This window comes from Hyla sarda, chromosome 4 (assembly GCF_029499605.1).
Source record: "Hyla sarda isolate aHylSar1 chromosome 4, aHylSar1.hap1, whole genome shotgun sequence".
NCBI classification, from domain to species: domain Eukaryota; kingdom Metazoa; phylum Chordata; class Amphibia; order Anura; family Hylidae; genus Hyla; species Hyla sarda.
This window is the reverse complement of record NC_079192.1, coordinates 134,504,742-134,522,456: the sequence shown is the minus strand read 5'-3', so window position 1 is coordinate 134,522,456 and position 17,715 is coordinate 134,504,742.

Genomic DNA, 17,715 nt, shown 5'->3' with positions numbered 1-17,715 from the left:
GTATGGTTCACTTCCGTACTGAATCTCTTCTCATGCAAGTGGGAGTATTGCACAAAGAAAAGATTAAATTCTATGTTCTGCCACACTGTACTTCAGAGTATCTTCTTGGCCTTCCTTGGCTGCAACGCCATTCTCCGCAACTGGACTGGAGAACTGGAGAGATTATTTGTTGGGGACAATCCTGTCAAAATCTTTGCCTCCAATCAGTTCAGTCTAAAATTGTTTTTTGTCCTCCTCCTTTACCTGGCCTGCCACCCCCTTACCAAGATTTCTCAGATGTTTTCTGAAAGAAACAGGCTGAGTCTCTGCCTCCACATCATCCTTACGACTGCCCTATTGATCTTCTGCCTGGTACCACTCCTCCTCGTGGAAGGATATACCCTCTATCAGTTCCTTAGACCAAAGCCATGGCTCAGTATATTCAGGAGAATCTCCAAAAGGTATTTTTCCATAACTCCTCTTCTCCTGCTGGAGCTGGTTTCTTCTTTGTTGGAAAGAAGGATGGCTCACTCCGTACATGCATTGACTACAGGGGACTTAACAAAATCACGGTCAAGAACCGTTACCTTCTACCTCTAATCTCAGAACGTTTTGACCGTCTACGTGGTGCCAAGGTCTTCTCCAAGTTAGACTTACGTGGAGCGTATAACCTTATTCGTATCCGCAAGGGAGATGAATGGAAAACGGCCTTCGATACTCGTGACGGACATTTTGAGTATCTCGTAATGCCTTTTGGTCTCTGCAATGCTCCAGCAGTTTTTCAAGAGTTTGTCAATTATATCTTCTGTGATCTTCTCTACACCTGTGTTGTCGTATACCTAAATGACATACTGATCTTCTCTTCCAACTTAGAGGAGCATTGTACTCATGTTCCTCTGGTTCTTCAGTGACTACGGAAGAATCATCTCTACGCCAAACTGGAGAAGTGCCTGTTCGAGAAATCTAGTCTTCCATTCTTGGCTACATTGTCTCTCATCAGGGCCTGCAGATGGATCCAGATAAATTGTCTGCAGTATTGGATTGGCCTCGTCCTTCGGGCCTACGTGCTATTCAACGCTTTCTTGGATTCACAAACTATTATCGTCAAATTGTGGCTCTCACTAAGGAGGCATCTAATCCTAAGTCTTGGCCTCAAGAGGCTGAAGAGGCCTTCTCCCATTTAAAGTCTGCGTTTTCCTCTGCTCCCGTGCTTATAAGACCTGATCCAGAGAGGCCCTTTGCTTTGGAGGTTGATGGCTCATCTATTGGAGCGGGTGCCATTCTTACTCATAAAAATGCCAAGGGCAAGACTGTTACTTGTGGGTTCTTCTCCAAGACTTTCTCTCCTGTTGAGAGGAATTACTCCATTGGAGGTCGTGAACTCCTTGCTATCAAGCTAGCTTTGGAGGAATGGCGACATTTATTGGAAGGTTCTTCTCATCCGGTCAGTATCTACTACAACCATAAGAATCTTCTATACCTTCAGTCTGCTCAGAGTTTGAACCCCTGCCAGGCAAGGTGGTCACTGTTCTTTTCTAGGTTCAACTTCTTCATTCACTTCTGTCCAACAGACAAGAACATCAGGGCTGATGCTCTCTCCAGGTCCTCTGACGTCATTGGTTTGGACTCCACGCCTAGGCATATTATTCCTCCTGACCGTTTGATTCCTGCCGCTCCTGCTGAGATTCAGCAAGTTCCTATGGGAAAATCCTTTGTGCCTACCATATTGAAATGAAAGGTCCTGAAATGGGGTCTTTCTTCCTTGACAGCAGGACATTCTGGAATACGCAAGACTCTACTTCTTATCTTTCGGCACTACTGGTGGCCTCATCTTGAACTTGATGTTTCTGATTTTGTTCGTTCCTGTGAAACTTGTGCCCGTGAAAAAACTCCTCGACAGAGACCTGCAGGACTCTTACAGCCTTTACCCATTCCATCGCCATGGATTTCATCACCAATTTGCCTCCATCTCATAATAACACTGTCATCTGGGTCGTTGTAGATCGGTTTTCCAAGATGGCTCATTTCATTTGTCTACCAGGTCTTCCTTCTGCCCCGCAGCTGGCGTAGTACTTCTTTTTGCATGTCATTCATTTACATGGTTTTCCTCAGCATATCATTTCGGATTGAGGTGTGCAGTTTGTGATAAGTTCTGGCGAGCCCTTTGTAACCATCTGGACTTCACCTCGGCCTACCACCCTCAGTCCAACAGTCAGGTGGAGAGGGTTAATCAAATCCTAGAGACTTATCTTCGGCATTTTGTTTCAGCTCGCCAAGACGATTGGGTTGACCTTCTCCCATGGGCTGAATTCTCATTAAATCATAAGGACTCCGAGTTCACAAGATCTTCCTCCTTTTTTGTTGTCTACGGACTCCATCTCCGTCCTCCTCTTCTTCTCCCAGTTTCCTCTGGTGTGTCTGCTGTTGATGAGCTGGTCCGTGACTTCTCTACCCGACAGTTGTTATTCCTTGGCTTCTTCACGCATGAAGGCGCAAGTGGATAAAAGTAGAAGACCTCCTCCATCCTTCTCTCCTGGTGACATGGTGTGGCTTCATCCAAGTACCTCCGCTTCAAGATCCCCTATTACAAGTTCGGTCCTCACTACCTTGGTCCCTTCCAGATTCTACAAAAAATCAACCCTGTCTCCTACAAAGTTCGTCTACCTGCTACGTTACGTATTCCCAATTCCTTCCACGTCTCTCTCCTCAAGCCTCTTGACATTTCTCAGAAGAATCTTGTCCCCACACCTGTCTCCGGGTCTTCTGACATCTTCAAGGTTAAAGAGATTCTTGCTACAAAAACTGTGAGAGGTAAACAATTTTTTTGGGTCGACTGGGAGGGTTACGGTCCTGAGGAGAGATCTTGGGAGCCTGAGAATATACTGGACCGTGACCTTCTCAGGAGCTTTATGACTCGTAAAAGGAGGGGGAGACTAAAGGGGTGTACTGTTACATTATGCGCTCCGGCTGCACATGCTGGCCGTAAGCGAATGGTCACGTTACCTGCTGCTGCTGCTGGTGGGGCTGGGATTCGCATTGCGGAACATGCCCACATGTGAGCCCCAGTCCATAACTCACCTGGTGCTTCACCTGCCACGGCGCGCGTGTCCTTGTCCCATAGGGCGCGCTCGCGCCGGAGCTTTAAGATTTAAAGGGCCAGTGCACTCATTAGTGTAATTCACCTGTGGCTCATTGATAAATTCCTCCACCCTCCTCACTTCCCTGCCGGATCATTGTTGCCTTGAGCCTGAGAGAAAGCATTCCAGTTATTGCCCTTGATGTGTATCTGATCCTTTGTTCCTGAACTTGCTCCTTACCGCCTGCCTACTGACCATTTGCTACGTTCCTGACTACCTACTGTGCCGCCTGCCCTGACCTTCTACTATCCTGACTACGAGCTGTCTTATCCCTCCTGTGCCTCGCATCTCCTCAGCTGCCTGTGTGGTTGAGCCATGCCAGGGGTAGCGACCTGGGTGCCGCCTGCCACAGCAAGTCCATCCCGCTTTGCGGTGGGCTCTGGTGAAAACCAGCAGCACCTTAGACTCCACTCCCTGGTAACTTCTTAAGGACAAATGACATACCGGTATGTCCTGAGTCCACTCCCGTTCAATAACGCGGGGCCACGCCGTGGCCCTGTGTCATAGCAGGTCAGGCCTGGCACCTATCAATGGCCGGGACCCCTGACTAATAGCGTGTGGCACTGATCGTGGTGCTGCACGCTATTAACCCTTTAGACGCGGCGTTCAAAGTTGATTGCTGCGTCTAAAGTGAAACTAAACTACCCCCCGCTGGCTCAGCGGGCTGTTCAGGATCGCCGCTGTGAAATTGCGGCATCCCGAACAGCTGTAGGACAGCAGGAGTGTCCCCTTACCGGCCTTCTCTTGTCCGATCGCCGAATGACTGCTCAGTGCCTGAGATCCAGGCATGAGCAGTCAAGCGACAGAATCATTGATCAATGGTTTCCAATGGTCCCCTATGGGAGCTATAACATTGCAAAAAAAAAAAAGTGAATAAAGATCATTTAACCCCTTCCCTAATAAAAGTTTGAATCACCCCCCATTTCCCATAAAAAAAAACTGTGTAAATAAAAATTAAAATAAACATATGTGGTATTGCCGCATGTGGAAATGTCCAAATTATAAAAATATACTGTTAATTAAACCGCATGGTCAATGGCGTATGCGCAAAAAAATTCAAAAATTGTGTATTTTTGGTCACGTTTTATATCATGAAAAATCTATAAAAAGCGATCAAAAAGTCCGATCAATACAAAAATGGTACCGATAAAGACTTCAAAACACGGTGGAAAAAATGAGCCCTCATACCCCCCCATATGCGGAAAAATAAAAAAGTTATAGGGGTTTGAAGATGACAATTTTAAACGTATACATTTTCCTGCATGTAGTTATGATTTTTTCCAGAAGTCCGACAAAAACCAACCTATATAAGTAGGGTATCATTTTAATCGTATGGACATGTGGAATAAAGAGAAGGTGTAATTTTTACCAAAAAACTTACTGCATAGAAACGGAAGCCCCCAAAATTACAAAATTTAGTTTTTTCTTACATTTTGTCGCACAATGATTTTTTTTCCGTTTCATCATAGATTTTTAAGTAAAATGACTGATGTCATTACAAAGCAGAATTGGTGGCGCAAAAAATAAGGCATCATATGGATTTTTAGGTGCCAAGTTATGATTTTTTAAAGGTAAGGAGGAAAAAATGAAAGTGCAAAAACTGAAAAAACCCTGGTCCTTAAGGGGTTAAAGAGTGGAGGAAGAACCTTATTTTACACATATGGAAGATCTTTGCAATGGTTTATATAATAATGCCTTTGAACTAATGGAAGCCCAACCACAAAATGAAGCATTAGCACAATTTTCACAAAGTCAATTATATTTCAAGGTATGGAATAAAATTATAAGGATAATTAGAGTAAAAGGTAGTTTTGAATTCACGCCGATATGGGGTAATAATAGATTAATAGAATTTAATAAGGGCTTAGATAGTGTGCTTTGGAGACAAAAGGGAATTAAAGGGGTATTCCAGGGAAAAACTTTTTTTAAATTTTTTTTTTATATCAACTGGCTCCAGAAAGTTAAACAGATTTGTAAATGACTTCTATTAAAAAATCTTAATCCTTTCAATAATTATCAGCTGCTGAAGTTGAGTTGTTGTTTTCTGTCTTGCAACAGTGCTCTCTGCTGACATCTCTGCTTGTCTCGGGAACTGCACAGAGTAGAAGAGGTTGGCTATGGGTATTTGCTTCTAAACTGGGCGGTTCCCGAGACATGTGTCATCAGAGAGCACTTAGATAGAAAAGAACAACTCAACTTCAGAAGCTCATAAGTACTAAAAGGATTAAGATTTTTTTTTATAGAAGTAATTTACAAATCTGTATAACTTTCTGGAGCCAGTTGAAATATATATATATATATATATATATATATATATATATATATATATAATTTTTTTCCTGGATAACCCCTTTAAATACATTACTCAGCTATACTCACAGGGAAGGCTTGCATCCTTTGATGTACTAAGGGCACAGGTGAATCTAGATTTAAACAAATAATTTTGGTTTGCACAGGTAAAACACACAGATAAGAGCACTCAAAATAGAGATTGTTTCATGATAGAATCACATAAATTAATATCCTACATCAGGGAACCTATGGGCGGTACGAAAGCTTTAACCCCTTAAGGACCAGGCCATTTTACACCTTAGGACCAGAGCGTTTTTTGCACATCTGACCACTGTCACTTTAAACATTAAGAACTCTGGAATGCTTTTAGTTATCATTCTGATTCCGAGATTGTTTTTTCATGACATATTCTACTTTAACATAGTGGTAAAATTTTGTGATAACTTGCATCCTTTCTTGGTGAAAAATCCCAAAATTTGATGAAAAATTAGAAAATTTAGCATTTTTCTAACTTTGAAGCTCTCTGCTTGTAAGGAAAATGGATATTCCAAATAAAAAAAATTTTGATTCACATATACAATATGTCTACTTTATGTTTGCATCATAAAATTGACGTGTTTTTACTTTTGGAAGACACCAGAGGGCTTCAAAGTTCAGCAGCAATTTTCCAATTTTTCACAACATTTTCAAACTCACTATTTTTAAGGGACCAGTTCAGGTTTGAAGTGGATTTGAAGGGTCTTCATATTAGAAATACCCCACAAATGACCCCATTATAAAAACTGCACCCCCCCAAAGTATTCAAAATGGCATTCAGTCAGCATTTTAACCCTTTAGGTGTTTCACAGGAATAGCAGCAAAGTGAAGGAGAAAATTCACAATCTTATTTTTTACACTCGCATGTTCTTGTAGACCCAATTTTTGAATTTTTATAAGGGGTAAAAGGAGAAAATTTATACTTATATTTGTAGCCAAATTTCTCTCGAGTAAGGACATACCTCATATGTCTATGTAAAGTGTTCGGCGGGCACAGTAGAGGGCTCAGAAGCGAAGGAGCGACAAGGGGATTTTGGAGAGTACGTTTTTCTGAAATGGTTTTTGGGGGGCATGTTGCATTTAGGAAGCCCCTATGGTGCCAGAACAGCAAAAAAAAAAACACACACGCCATACCATTTTGGAAACTAGACCCCTTGAGGAACGTAACAAGGAATTAAGTGAGCCTTAATACCCGACAGGTGTTTCACGACTTTTGCATATGTAAAAAAAATTATTCTTTTTTCACTAAAATGTGTGTTTCCCCCCAAATTTCACATTTTTGCAAGTGTTAATAGCAGAAAATACCCCCCAAAATTTGTAACCCCATCTCTTCTGAGTATGGAGGTACCCCATAAGTTGCATAAGTTGACCTGAAGTGCACTACGGGCAAACTACAATGCTCAGAAGAGAAGGAGTCATATTTGGCTTTTTGAGAGCAAATTTTGCTCGGGGGGCATGTCGCATTTAGGAAGCCCCTATGGTGCCAGAACAGCAAAAAAAAAAAAAACATATGGCATACCATTTTGAAAACTAGACCCCTTGAGGAACATAACAAGGAATAAAGCGAGCCTTAACACCCCACAGGGGTTTCACGACTTTTGCATATGTAAAAAAAAAATGTTTTTTCACTAAAATGTGTGTTTCCCCCCAAATTTCACATTTTTGCAAGGGTTAATAGCAGAAAAGACCCCCCCAAAATTTGTAACCCCATCTCTTCTGAGTATGGAAATACCCCATGTGTGGAGGTCAAGTGCTCTGCTGGCGCACTATAATGCTCAGAAGAGAAGGAGCGCCATTGAGCTTTTGGGAAAAAAAATTTTGGAATAGAAGTCAGGGGCCATGTGCGTTTACAAAGCCCCCCCGTGGTGCCAGAACAGTGGACCCCCCCCCACATGTGACCCTATTTTGGAAACTACACCCCTCACAGAATTTAATAAGGGGTGCAGTGAGTATTTACACCCCACTGGCGTTTGATAGATCTTTGGAACAGTGGGCTGTGCAAATGAAAAAAATTTTTTTTCATTTTCACGGACCACTGTTCCAAAAATCTGTCAGACACCTGTGGGGCGTAAATGCTCACTGCACCCCTTATTACATTACGTGAGGGGTGTAGTTTCCAAAATGGGATCACATGTGGGTATTTATTTTTTTGCGTTTATGTCAGAACCGCTGTAAAATCAGCCACCCCTGCGCAAATCACCAATTTAGGCCTCAAATGTACATGGTGCGCTCTCACTCCTGAGCCTTGTTGTGCGCCCGCAGAGCATTTTACGCCCACATATGGGGTATTTCTGTACTCAGGAGAAATTGCGTTACAAATTTTGGGGTCTTTTTTTCCTTTTAACGCTTGTGAAAATAAAAAGTAAAGGGCAACACCAGCATGTTAGTGTAAATTTTTTTCTTTTTTCACACTAACAAGCTGGTGTAGCCCCAACTTTTCCTTTTCATAAGGGGTAAAAGGAGAAAAAGACCCTCAAAATTTGTAGTGCAATTTCTCCCGAGTACAGAGATACCCCATATGTGGCCCTAAACTGTTTCCTTGAAATACGACAGGGCTCCGAAGTGAGAGAGCTCCCTGCGCATTTGAGGACTAAATTAGGGTTTGCATAGGGGTGGACATAGGGGTATTCTACGCCAGTGATTCCCAAACAGGGTGCCTCCAGCTGTTGCTAAATTCCCAGCATGCCTGGACAGTCAGTGGCTGTCCGGAAATGCTGGGAGTTGTTGTTTTGCAACAACTGGAGGCTCCGTTTTGGAAACACTGCCATACAATAAGTTTTTCATTTTTATTGGGGGGGACAGTGTAAGGGGTATATATATAGTGTTTTACTCTTTATTATGTGTTAGTGTAGTGTAGTGTAGTGTTTTTAGGGTACATTCGCACTGACGTGTTACGGTGAGTTTCTCGCTAGGAGTTTGAGCTGCGGTGAAAAATTTGCCGCAGCCCAAACTTGAAGCAGGAAACTTACTGTAAACCTGCCCGTGTGAAGGTACCCTGTACGTTCACATGGGGGGGGGGGGGGGGATAGGCAAACCTCCAGCTGTTTCAAAACTACAACTCCCAGCATGTACTGACAGACCGTGCATGCTGGGAGTTGTACTTTTGCAACAGCTGGAGACACACTGGTTGGAAAACTTTCAATTAGGTTCTGTTACCTAACTCAGTATTTTCTAACCAGTGTGCCTCCAGCTGTTGCAAAACTACAACTCCCAGCATGTACTGATCGCCGAAGGGCATGCTGGGAGATGTAGTTATGCAATAGCTGGAGGTACGCAACTACAACTCCCAGAATGCCGAGACAGCTGATTGCTGTTTGGACATGCTGGGTTTTGCAGTTTTGCAACATCTGGAGGGCTACAGTTTTAGAGAACACTGCAAAGTGATCTCCAAACTGTGGCCCTCCAGCTGTTGCAAAACTACAATTCCCAGCATGCCCTGACAGCAAACAGTTGTTTGGGCATGCTAGGAGTTGTAGTTTTGCAAGATCTGGCGGGCTACAGTTTAGGGACCACTATATAGTGGTCTCGAACTGTAGCCCTCCAGCTGTTGCAAAACTACATATTCCAGCATGCCCAAACAGCTGTCTGGGCATGCTGGGAGTTGTAGTTTTGCAACATCTGGAGGGCTACAGTTAGAGACCACTGTATAATGGTCTCAAACTGTACCCTCCAGATGTTGCTAGGCAACTCACCGGCTTCCGTCGGATCCAGCCACACGTCATCGCCGCCCGCCGATGTCTGTCGCCCACAGCCTCGGTCGCCCGCCCGGATCGGTAAGTGGATCTTTGGCGCCGGTCACCGTAGTTTCCCCATCCTGCCCCGCCTATTGTGGGAGGGCAGGACGGGGAAAACGAAAGTAGACCCCTCCGCCCCCGATCTGCTATTGGTAGTCGCGTCTAGACCACCAATAGCAGGGATAGGAGGGGTGGCAACCCTACCACCTCACTCCTATCGCTTCAGGGGGATCCTGGGTGTCTTAGACACCCGCGATCCCCCTTACATTCCAGGTCAACGGGTCACTATAGACCCGTAATGACCCGGAATCGCGCAAATCGCAAGTGTGAATTCACTTGCGATTTGCCGCGTTCGCCAACATGGGGGGGTCTGATGATCCCCCTGGGCATTTGCACGGGATGCCTGCTGAATGATTTCAGCAGGCATCCCGCTCCGATCCCCGCCCGGGCACGGCGGGGACCAGAACTGCCCATGACGTAAATGTACGTCCCTGGTCCTTAAGACCCAGGGTGTCGGGACGTACCGTTACGTCATGGGTCCTGTAGGGGTTAAAGGGGTACTCCGGTGGAAAAACAATTTTTTATTTTCTTTTTTAAATCAACTGGAGCCAGAAAGTTAAACATATTTGTAAATTACTTCTATTAAAAAATCTTAATCCTTCCTGTATTTATTAGCTGCTGAATACTACAGAGGACATTCTTTTCTTTTTGGAATGCTCTCTGATGACATCACAAACACACTGCTCTCTGCTGACGTTATTATAATAATAATAAGTCTTTATTTATTGTTGTCCTTAGTGGGATTTGAACCCAAGGCCCCAGCACTGCAAGGCAGCAGTGCTAACCACTAAGCCACCATGCTGCCCTTAGCATACATCTGCTATGCACAGTTGCTAAATTGGACAGAGATGTCAGCAGAGAGCACTGTGGTCGGGATGTCATCAGTGTTCCAAAAAGAAAGGAATTTCCTCTGTAGCATTCAGCAGCTAATAAGTACTGGAAGGATTAAGATTTTTTAATAGAAGTAATCTACAAATATGTTTAACTTTCTGCCACCAGTTGATTTAAAAAAGAAAAAAAAAATTGTTTTTCCACCGGAGTACCCCTTTTAAGGCATATTTATAGGAGTTTGATAGGGGAACTATTGGGAGATAGCCAAGGGAGAACTAAAAGGAAATGGGAAAATGTGGTAGGTAGTATAGATAAGAATACTTGGGACAGAATATATAAAAATGCTGTTGCCTGTTCATCAAATAAAAGATTTAAATTTCTACAGTTGTGTTTGATGTATAGATCCTATTACTCTCCACTATATTTGTGGAAAATTAACTGTAGGGGTAATTCATCTTGTCCAGAATGTGAGGTGAATGATGCGAACCAGGAACATTTACTGTGGGATTGTTGTAAGATAAAGGCATTTTGGAATAAGATTTCAGAATATCTTGAGCAAAAGTTTAAGATTCGGATAAATTTGTCAATGAGAACGGCAATGATATCCTTGTGAAACTATGTGTACTGGGTAAACACTTGATCCTGTCTAACTGGTTTGCACCAAACACCCCCAACATAGATCAATTGGTAGCTTTAATGGAGAAGGTTAAAGAAAAATATGAATAATATAGAATAGGAAGATCTAGAAAGAAAATGAAAATATTTGAAAAATCTTGGGAACTCTGGTTATTAATTTTTTTCCCCCCGCTCAGGGCGAGGGAGGGAGGGGGAGGTGGTTGGGGTTTAAAAATGGTATGTGATTTGTATCTGATTTTACTTATGTTGAGTAATTTTGTAAGACTTAATAAAAAAAGTAATTACGGTATGTGCAATTGTTTCACAAGATGCCATGTAGAACCTGTATGCCTCAATGTCCAACCATATGTCATCTTGTATCCAGGATAGAGGCGTCCAAACAGAGTACAAGAGTTCCCTTTCAATTGAACAGTTTTTCCCAATAAACGTTTTCTTTTACTATAATATTGTAATTGCTTATTTTTATCATCATTGCATTCACACATATAAAGTATCATCTGAATCCAACAACTCATTGGTGCGTTATTTTGTGTCACTTAGAGTACATTACAAAATAGGTGACATCACACTGCAATGCATTTCATGATGAATCTATGAGCTGAAGGCATAATGGAAGACGTCTTAGTCCCTGGATTATCTCATGCATGTGCCTAGTCACTTGGTCATATGTTCACATATTGATGCAGATACTACTTTAAAATCTCCAAACAGTATGAAGGCTACATTAAATCAGCATATTATCCCTTCTTTATTGTATCCCTATAAAAGCAGCAAACAAACTTATTAAAATCACAGATCTCTATCACATCTTCATCTTATGAACAACCCATTTTATATAGTCATTGCAATGTTTGTTTAAAGGGAAGTTGTCAGCTCCATTTGCTGCTTAGAGTTGCAGACACCATTGGATAGCTGTTAGAGTAGTTGCCAAACTTATAAAATTGCCTTATTTTAATTTTGTAACCAAGTGTCAAGGAGGGGGAGCTGAGTTGTTATCGTGACAGATCCTGACATACTCGGCTCCGCCTCCTTGACACTCTAGTATTCTGCCCCTAGACATCTTATCCCCTATCCCTGATTGCGGGGGGGGGCCAGCCGCTGGGAACCCCTGCGATCTTGACTGTGGCATAACAGACATTCGGTGCACGGAGCAAACTTCGCTCCGTGTCGGATGACTGGTGATGCAGGGCACACCCCGCTCATGACGTCACATCCACACACCCTCAATGCAAGTCTATGAGAGGGGGCGTGAAGGCCGTCATGCCCCCTCCCATAGACTTGCATTGAGGGGGCCTGGATGTGACGTCACGAGCCTCCTGTGCTGAACCTGATTCTCTAAACGAACGCCGGGTGCAGCAAGGAGATCGCGGGGGTCCCCGGGGGACATCAGACATATTATCCCCTATCCTTTGGATAGGGTATAAGATGTCTAGGGGCTGAGTACCCCTTCAATCTTAGCGACCACCATGGGCATCAGTAAAGCTACAATTTGCTTTTATAACTTAAGAGCTATCCAACAATGTCTACAGCTCTTACCAGCAAATACAGCTGATAGATTCCCTTTAATATCTGAACAATATCCCTCGATTAAATTAGTGAAATAAATTATTTTAATTGTGCACATTTTCCCAGAACCAATTGAGAAAAAACTTTACAGAATCACCTTGTAATTTGCTTTTTTTTTTAAATAAATACCACCACCAATCTGTAAAACGGAAGTGAATCTGCAGTTGAAAGGTAAATGGGGAGATTTATCAAAACCTGTCCAGAGGAAACGTTGCCCAGTTGCCCATAGCAACCAATCAAATCACTTCTTTCATTTTTAACAAGGCCTCTGCAAAATGAAAGAAGCGATCTGATTGGGCAACTGGACAACTTTTCCTCTGGACAGGTTTTGATAAATCTCCCCCAAAGTGTTTACAGACCATGGCCCCAACAAGAGCGCTGGCAACTGAAACATTGAAAAGGATTCTAAAACCCCTTTATGATGGAAATCCAGTACATAGTGTAAAAGAGATGCTGGTTGTTCCAGTCAACTATATGTAAGATTTAATATATACAAAATAGGAAGGTTACAAAAAAAAAAAAAAAAAAAGTGGGAAAACCACGATATGCTTTGAAAATAGAAAATGCACAACAAAACAAATAAATAACAGGAGTCAATGGCCCAGATTTACTGATGTAAATATCAACAGTTTTTGTTGTGCTTTTTAGAATTTTTAACTCCTTAAGGCTATGTTCACACAAAAAAAATTCAATGCAGAATCTGGAGGAAAAATTCAGCTAGAAAATTCTGCTTCATGAAGTTAACGTTGTGATGAATGGCATTTCCACTGTCTCATTCACATGGCAGATTTTCTGCTGCAGAAATTCTGCATTCCAGATTCTGCCAAAAACATTGAAATGTCAATAGTTTATGCAGAATTCCTCAGCAGAATCCTGTTTGAGTCAAGTTATTCATAACAAATTGCACATATATTCTGCACGGAATCTACAAAACTGCAAAAAATCTGCTGCCAGCTTGGCAGTAAGAAATCTGACCAGAAGCAAAGAAATTCCAATGTGTGAACAAAGCCTAAGGATAAAGTTTTTTTTTCCTCATTGCCTTCTAATGACCATGACGCTTTCAGATTTCCACCTACAGACTCATATGAGGTCTTGTTTGTTGCGCCATCAATTCTACTTTGTAATGTTATCACACATTTTACCACCAAATCTACCGAGAAATCACAGGGCATTTAAACCCTGCCCTATATCACTCCATGTGACAATTGTATTAAGGTCCGTGCGACTTTTAATACAATTGTTGCACGGTCCGCCACTGCTCTGCCACATTTAAAGGGGTATTCCAGGAATTTTTTTTATTTGACTATGCTACAGGGGCTGTAAAATTAGTGTAGTTCATAATATAGTGTCTGTACCTGTGTGTGACGGTGGTCTCACAATTCTTATGTGATTTTCGCTCCAATATTTAATTTTAACAGCATACAAAATTACTCAGGTCTCGGAATTTCCCAATTTGCAGTGCGTGGAAACCTGACATCACTAGTCAGATGATCAGAGGGAGCCTGTCCTGCTTCAGTTTTGCAACAGCTGTAGGCCCCCTGGTTAGAAAACACTGGCCCGATTGCAAACCCGACATGTTTTGTTGGTTGTGCACTAATTTGTGGCGCATTGCACCAGAAATTTTGTCTGTGACAGAATCTGCACCAGAATTTGCACCAGATTTGATAAAAACCCGACTAACTCTCCATTTTATTGAGAAAAAAACTGAAAAGGGGCTTGGTCACCGAAAAGGGGGTTGTTCACGACATTTTCACAAAAACCCAACATATTTACTAAGGTTTCCACATAAAATGTGGTGGATTTCAGCTGAGGAAAACAATACAGGTCAAAGCATGTGTAAAAAAAGGAAAATGTAGGGAAAGTGGAAAATGTAGGGAAACATTAGTAAATACCATGGAAAATAAATTGTAGGGAATTAAAATCCACAAAGAAACCTACACTCCACTCTCCCGTGTGGGAGGAAGGAAAGTGATCTCAAACTTTCAAGCATGGAACTGTGGGATGTGTAATTTAGAGAACAAAATCAAACAGGAATACCCAGTTCTGGAAGGTAAGTACTAAATATCACCTTATGGTGGATAACCCCTTTAACCAGAGCAGTTTAGTGAGCATTCATCAACGTTCGTGCACCATTTGATAAATTTGGCGCACGGATGCCACTTACCCGGCAACTGTTTTACCCGGTAAAAGTCCACATTTGATAAATGCCCCTATATAGCTATTAGAAGGTGAAAGGAGAAAACTAAAATATAAAAAAACAAACAAACAAAAAAACCTGATGTCCTCAATGGGTTAAACAAAAAAAACTAATTGTGCTTACCTCCCTCATTCCCCCATAGCCTCTGTTACCACACTCCACTTGGCTGTGGGTCAATACCTAACATTGTGGCTAATCACTGGCTAAGGCGGGACACCGCTGTGGCCAGTGATTGGATGAGTCACAATGTGACGTATTGACCACAGCACAAGGAAGTGACATAATAATGGAGGCTGTTGGGGTGTAAGTGAGGCAGGGAAGGAGGCACTTTTTTTTTGTCTAAGAAGGGAGCCTGGGCATATTAAAAAATAAAAAAATAAAAAATAAACAACAACAAAAAAAACACACAAAAAAAAAAAAACTTGTTTGCCAGAGTATCCTTTTACAGTATGCCAGAGTAAGTTGCTATGAGCTAGCGTATATTTCAGCTATAAGTCATGTCAGTCTCTGATGTAAATTATAGTAAATGTGCTGATGTGCAGAACACCATGATCCTCCCGCTAAGACTGATCCACTTTTACAAAAAGAGACAACCGTGGCACAAACACACTAAATAGTTGCAAATTGTTGTGTGAATATGGCTTGCCAAAAATGTGCAACTTTTGTATGCCAGTTTTCTGGTGTGCAGAGTGTGACATGTTCCCCTCTTAGTGTTTCTTACTGCTGGTGTGGGCCTCAGAGTTGAGATTTGTAATGCTGCAACCTCTTTCAACTGCACCTTTCCTTTGTGGAATTTACTGTCATCTTTGGCTTCTCATTTTAGCATCAGATCCATGCTCTCTATACTAGGATAAGCTCCTCATAGTACCACACACTCATAGGGCCACATAGTTAGTCCCCCCAAACAATATTACTACATACTACAGATGTATAATTTATCACAAAAACATTCGAATCACCATATAAGGCTGGGTTCACATCCCCTTTTTGCCATACTGTTTTCAATCAGTTTTTCTAAAGAAAACCGCATGACAAAAAAAACGGATGGAACCGTAAAAAAAAAACGATTTGGACTAGACTGCAACCGCAATCATACTGCAACCGCATACTTTTTTTTTAACATGGACGTCAATGGGAAACGCACATGTATACGGTTCCATATGGGAAACTGTATACGGTTTTTACTTTGCACATGCGCATTTGCATCCTAAAGTCCCCACCCAACACCCCTCCCATTAAAAATGGACAAAATTTTCATAAATGTATGTTTTGTTTTTTTTAAATAAAACCGGAAAGAACCGTATGCACTTTTGAAAACAGTCTACGGTTTAAAAACGCATACGGTTTACTTTTTCCCATACGGTTCCATCCGTTTTTTGCCATACGGTTTTCTTTAGAAAAACTGATTGAAAACAGTATGGCAAAAATGTGGTGTGAACCCAGCCTTAGTATTCGCAATCACGTGCCTGCAAAATACTGTGATCCTCACCTTGCATTTGAATTTTGGCAGTGGTCCGGTCCCAGACCCGTGTGTGTGCATGTAATATGATGTCTGGGTGTGGTGAAGACATAAAAAAAAACAAAAAATGGATGCTTACCTAGCCCCAGTCCCCCAGAGGTCTGCTGCAGATCCTGTTCTCCTCCTTACGGTCCCGGTGTCTTCTCTTTGCTTCCTTTTTTAGAGACAAGCAGCTGGCTGTAGGACCTTCCCACACAGTCACTGGCCGCAGCAGTGTCCTATCTCAGCCAGTGATTGGCTGAGCGTGAAGGTCCTACAGCCAGTTGCTTGTCTCTGAAGAAGGAGGCACAGAAGACACTGCAACCACACAATGGAGACCTACGTAGCAGACCTACGGGGGACCAGGACTAGGCAAGCATCCTTTCTTTAATATTTTCCCAGTGCCCCAACACCATATCAGGGGAATGGACATGATGGGAGGATGTGAAATTAGGGAATAGATGTGAAATGGGGTAGACATATCATGAGGGATGTGAAAAGGGGCAGGGGTGAACCTGTAATGTGGGGATATGGACATGAAATGGGAGAATTTCACCATTTGTTTTTTACATTGCAATGCCACATCGAAATTGCAATATTTAATCACAATATGACATTTTATCCAAATCGTGCATCTCTACTACACACTATGGGAGAATTTATCATTTTTGGTGTATATGAAGTCCCCCCCCACATATTAGCCTGGGTGTACACCATCGGTACTTCCTCTATAATTGAGAGGGAGGTGCACATTATTTATAAATTGAAAAGTAGGTTAGATATAGACAAGTTTCCAAAATTTGACTGGGCAAAAATGTTGCCACAATTTAAAAAGTTACAGTTGTTAAATCACCGACCACTGCAAAAAGCCAACAATGCCGCATTACACCCAAGTTGTTGTCTTGAAAGAATCTACATAAGTCATGCAAAAAAAATGCTACATTTTCACCCATTGCATAAAAATTTCTAACAATTTAACACAAACAAAGGGTAAAAGCAATAATAAATCCCCCCTATGCCTCCTAAAAACAATACTGCCACATGCTGTGCTCCCTAGAAACAATAGCTCCAGGCACAGTGGCCACTGAATATTGCCACAAGCTGTTTATAGCTGTTTCAACACACAAAACAAAAGTTAAAGGATATTGGAATTTCATCCAAAGCAACAGATTGATGCATACTTGCCGAAATATTTGTAACCATAGAAACATTATTGCATAAAGTTGGCTTTGTATAAAACAAGTATGTAAATATATGAAAGCTGCTCAAGCATACAGGATACAGATAAGCAGCATTAGGTGCATTACAGGAAACCTGATATGAATAGTTTATGTTTTCATCATTCTCACTTGCTGCCTGATGTATTGTATGAATGTGATAAATGTAACAAATAAGTTAATAATAAATGTTTCCTGTTGCTGCTTGTCTTCATATGTTCTGTTTCTACAAAAAAAAATAAAAATACAAACACTGTTAGGCTAATTTCACACTATGTGTGAAGCTCCGTTACAAACGGACGTTAAGGGCCCTTTTTTTCACTTTGACCGCCCTTAAAGGGGTATTCCAGGAAAAAACTTTTTTATATATATCAACTGGCTCCAGAAAGTTAAACAGATTTGTAAATTATGTCTATTAAAAATCCTTTCAGTACTTATGAGCTGCTGAAGGAAGCTAAGTTGTTCATTTCTGTCTAAGTGCTCTCTGATGACACGTGTCTTGGGAACCGCCCAGTATAGAATCAAATCCCCA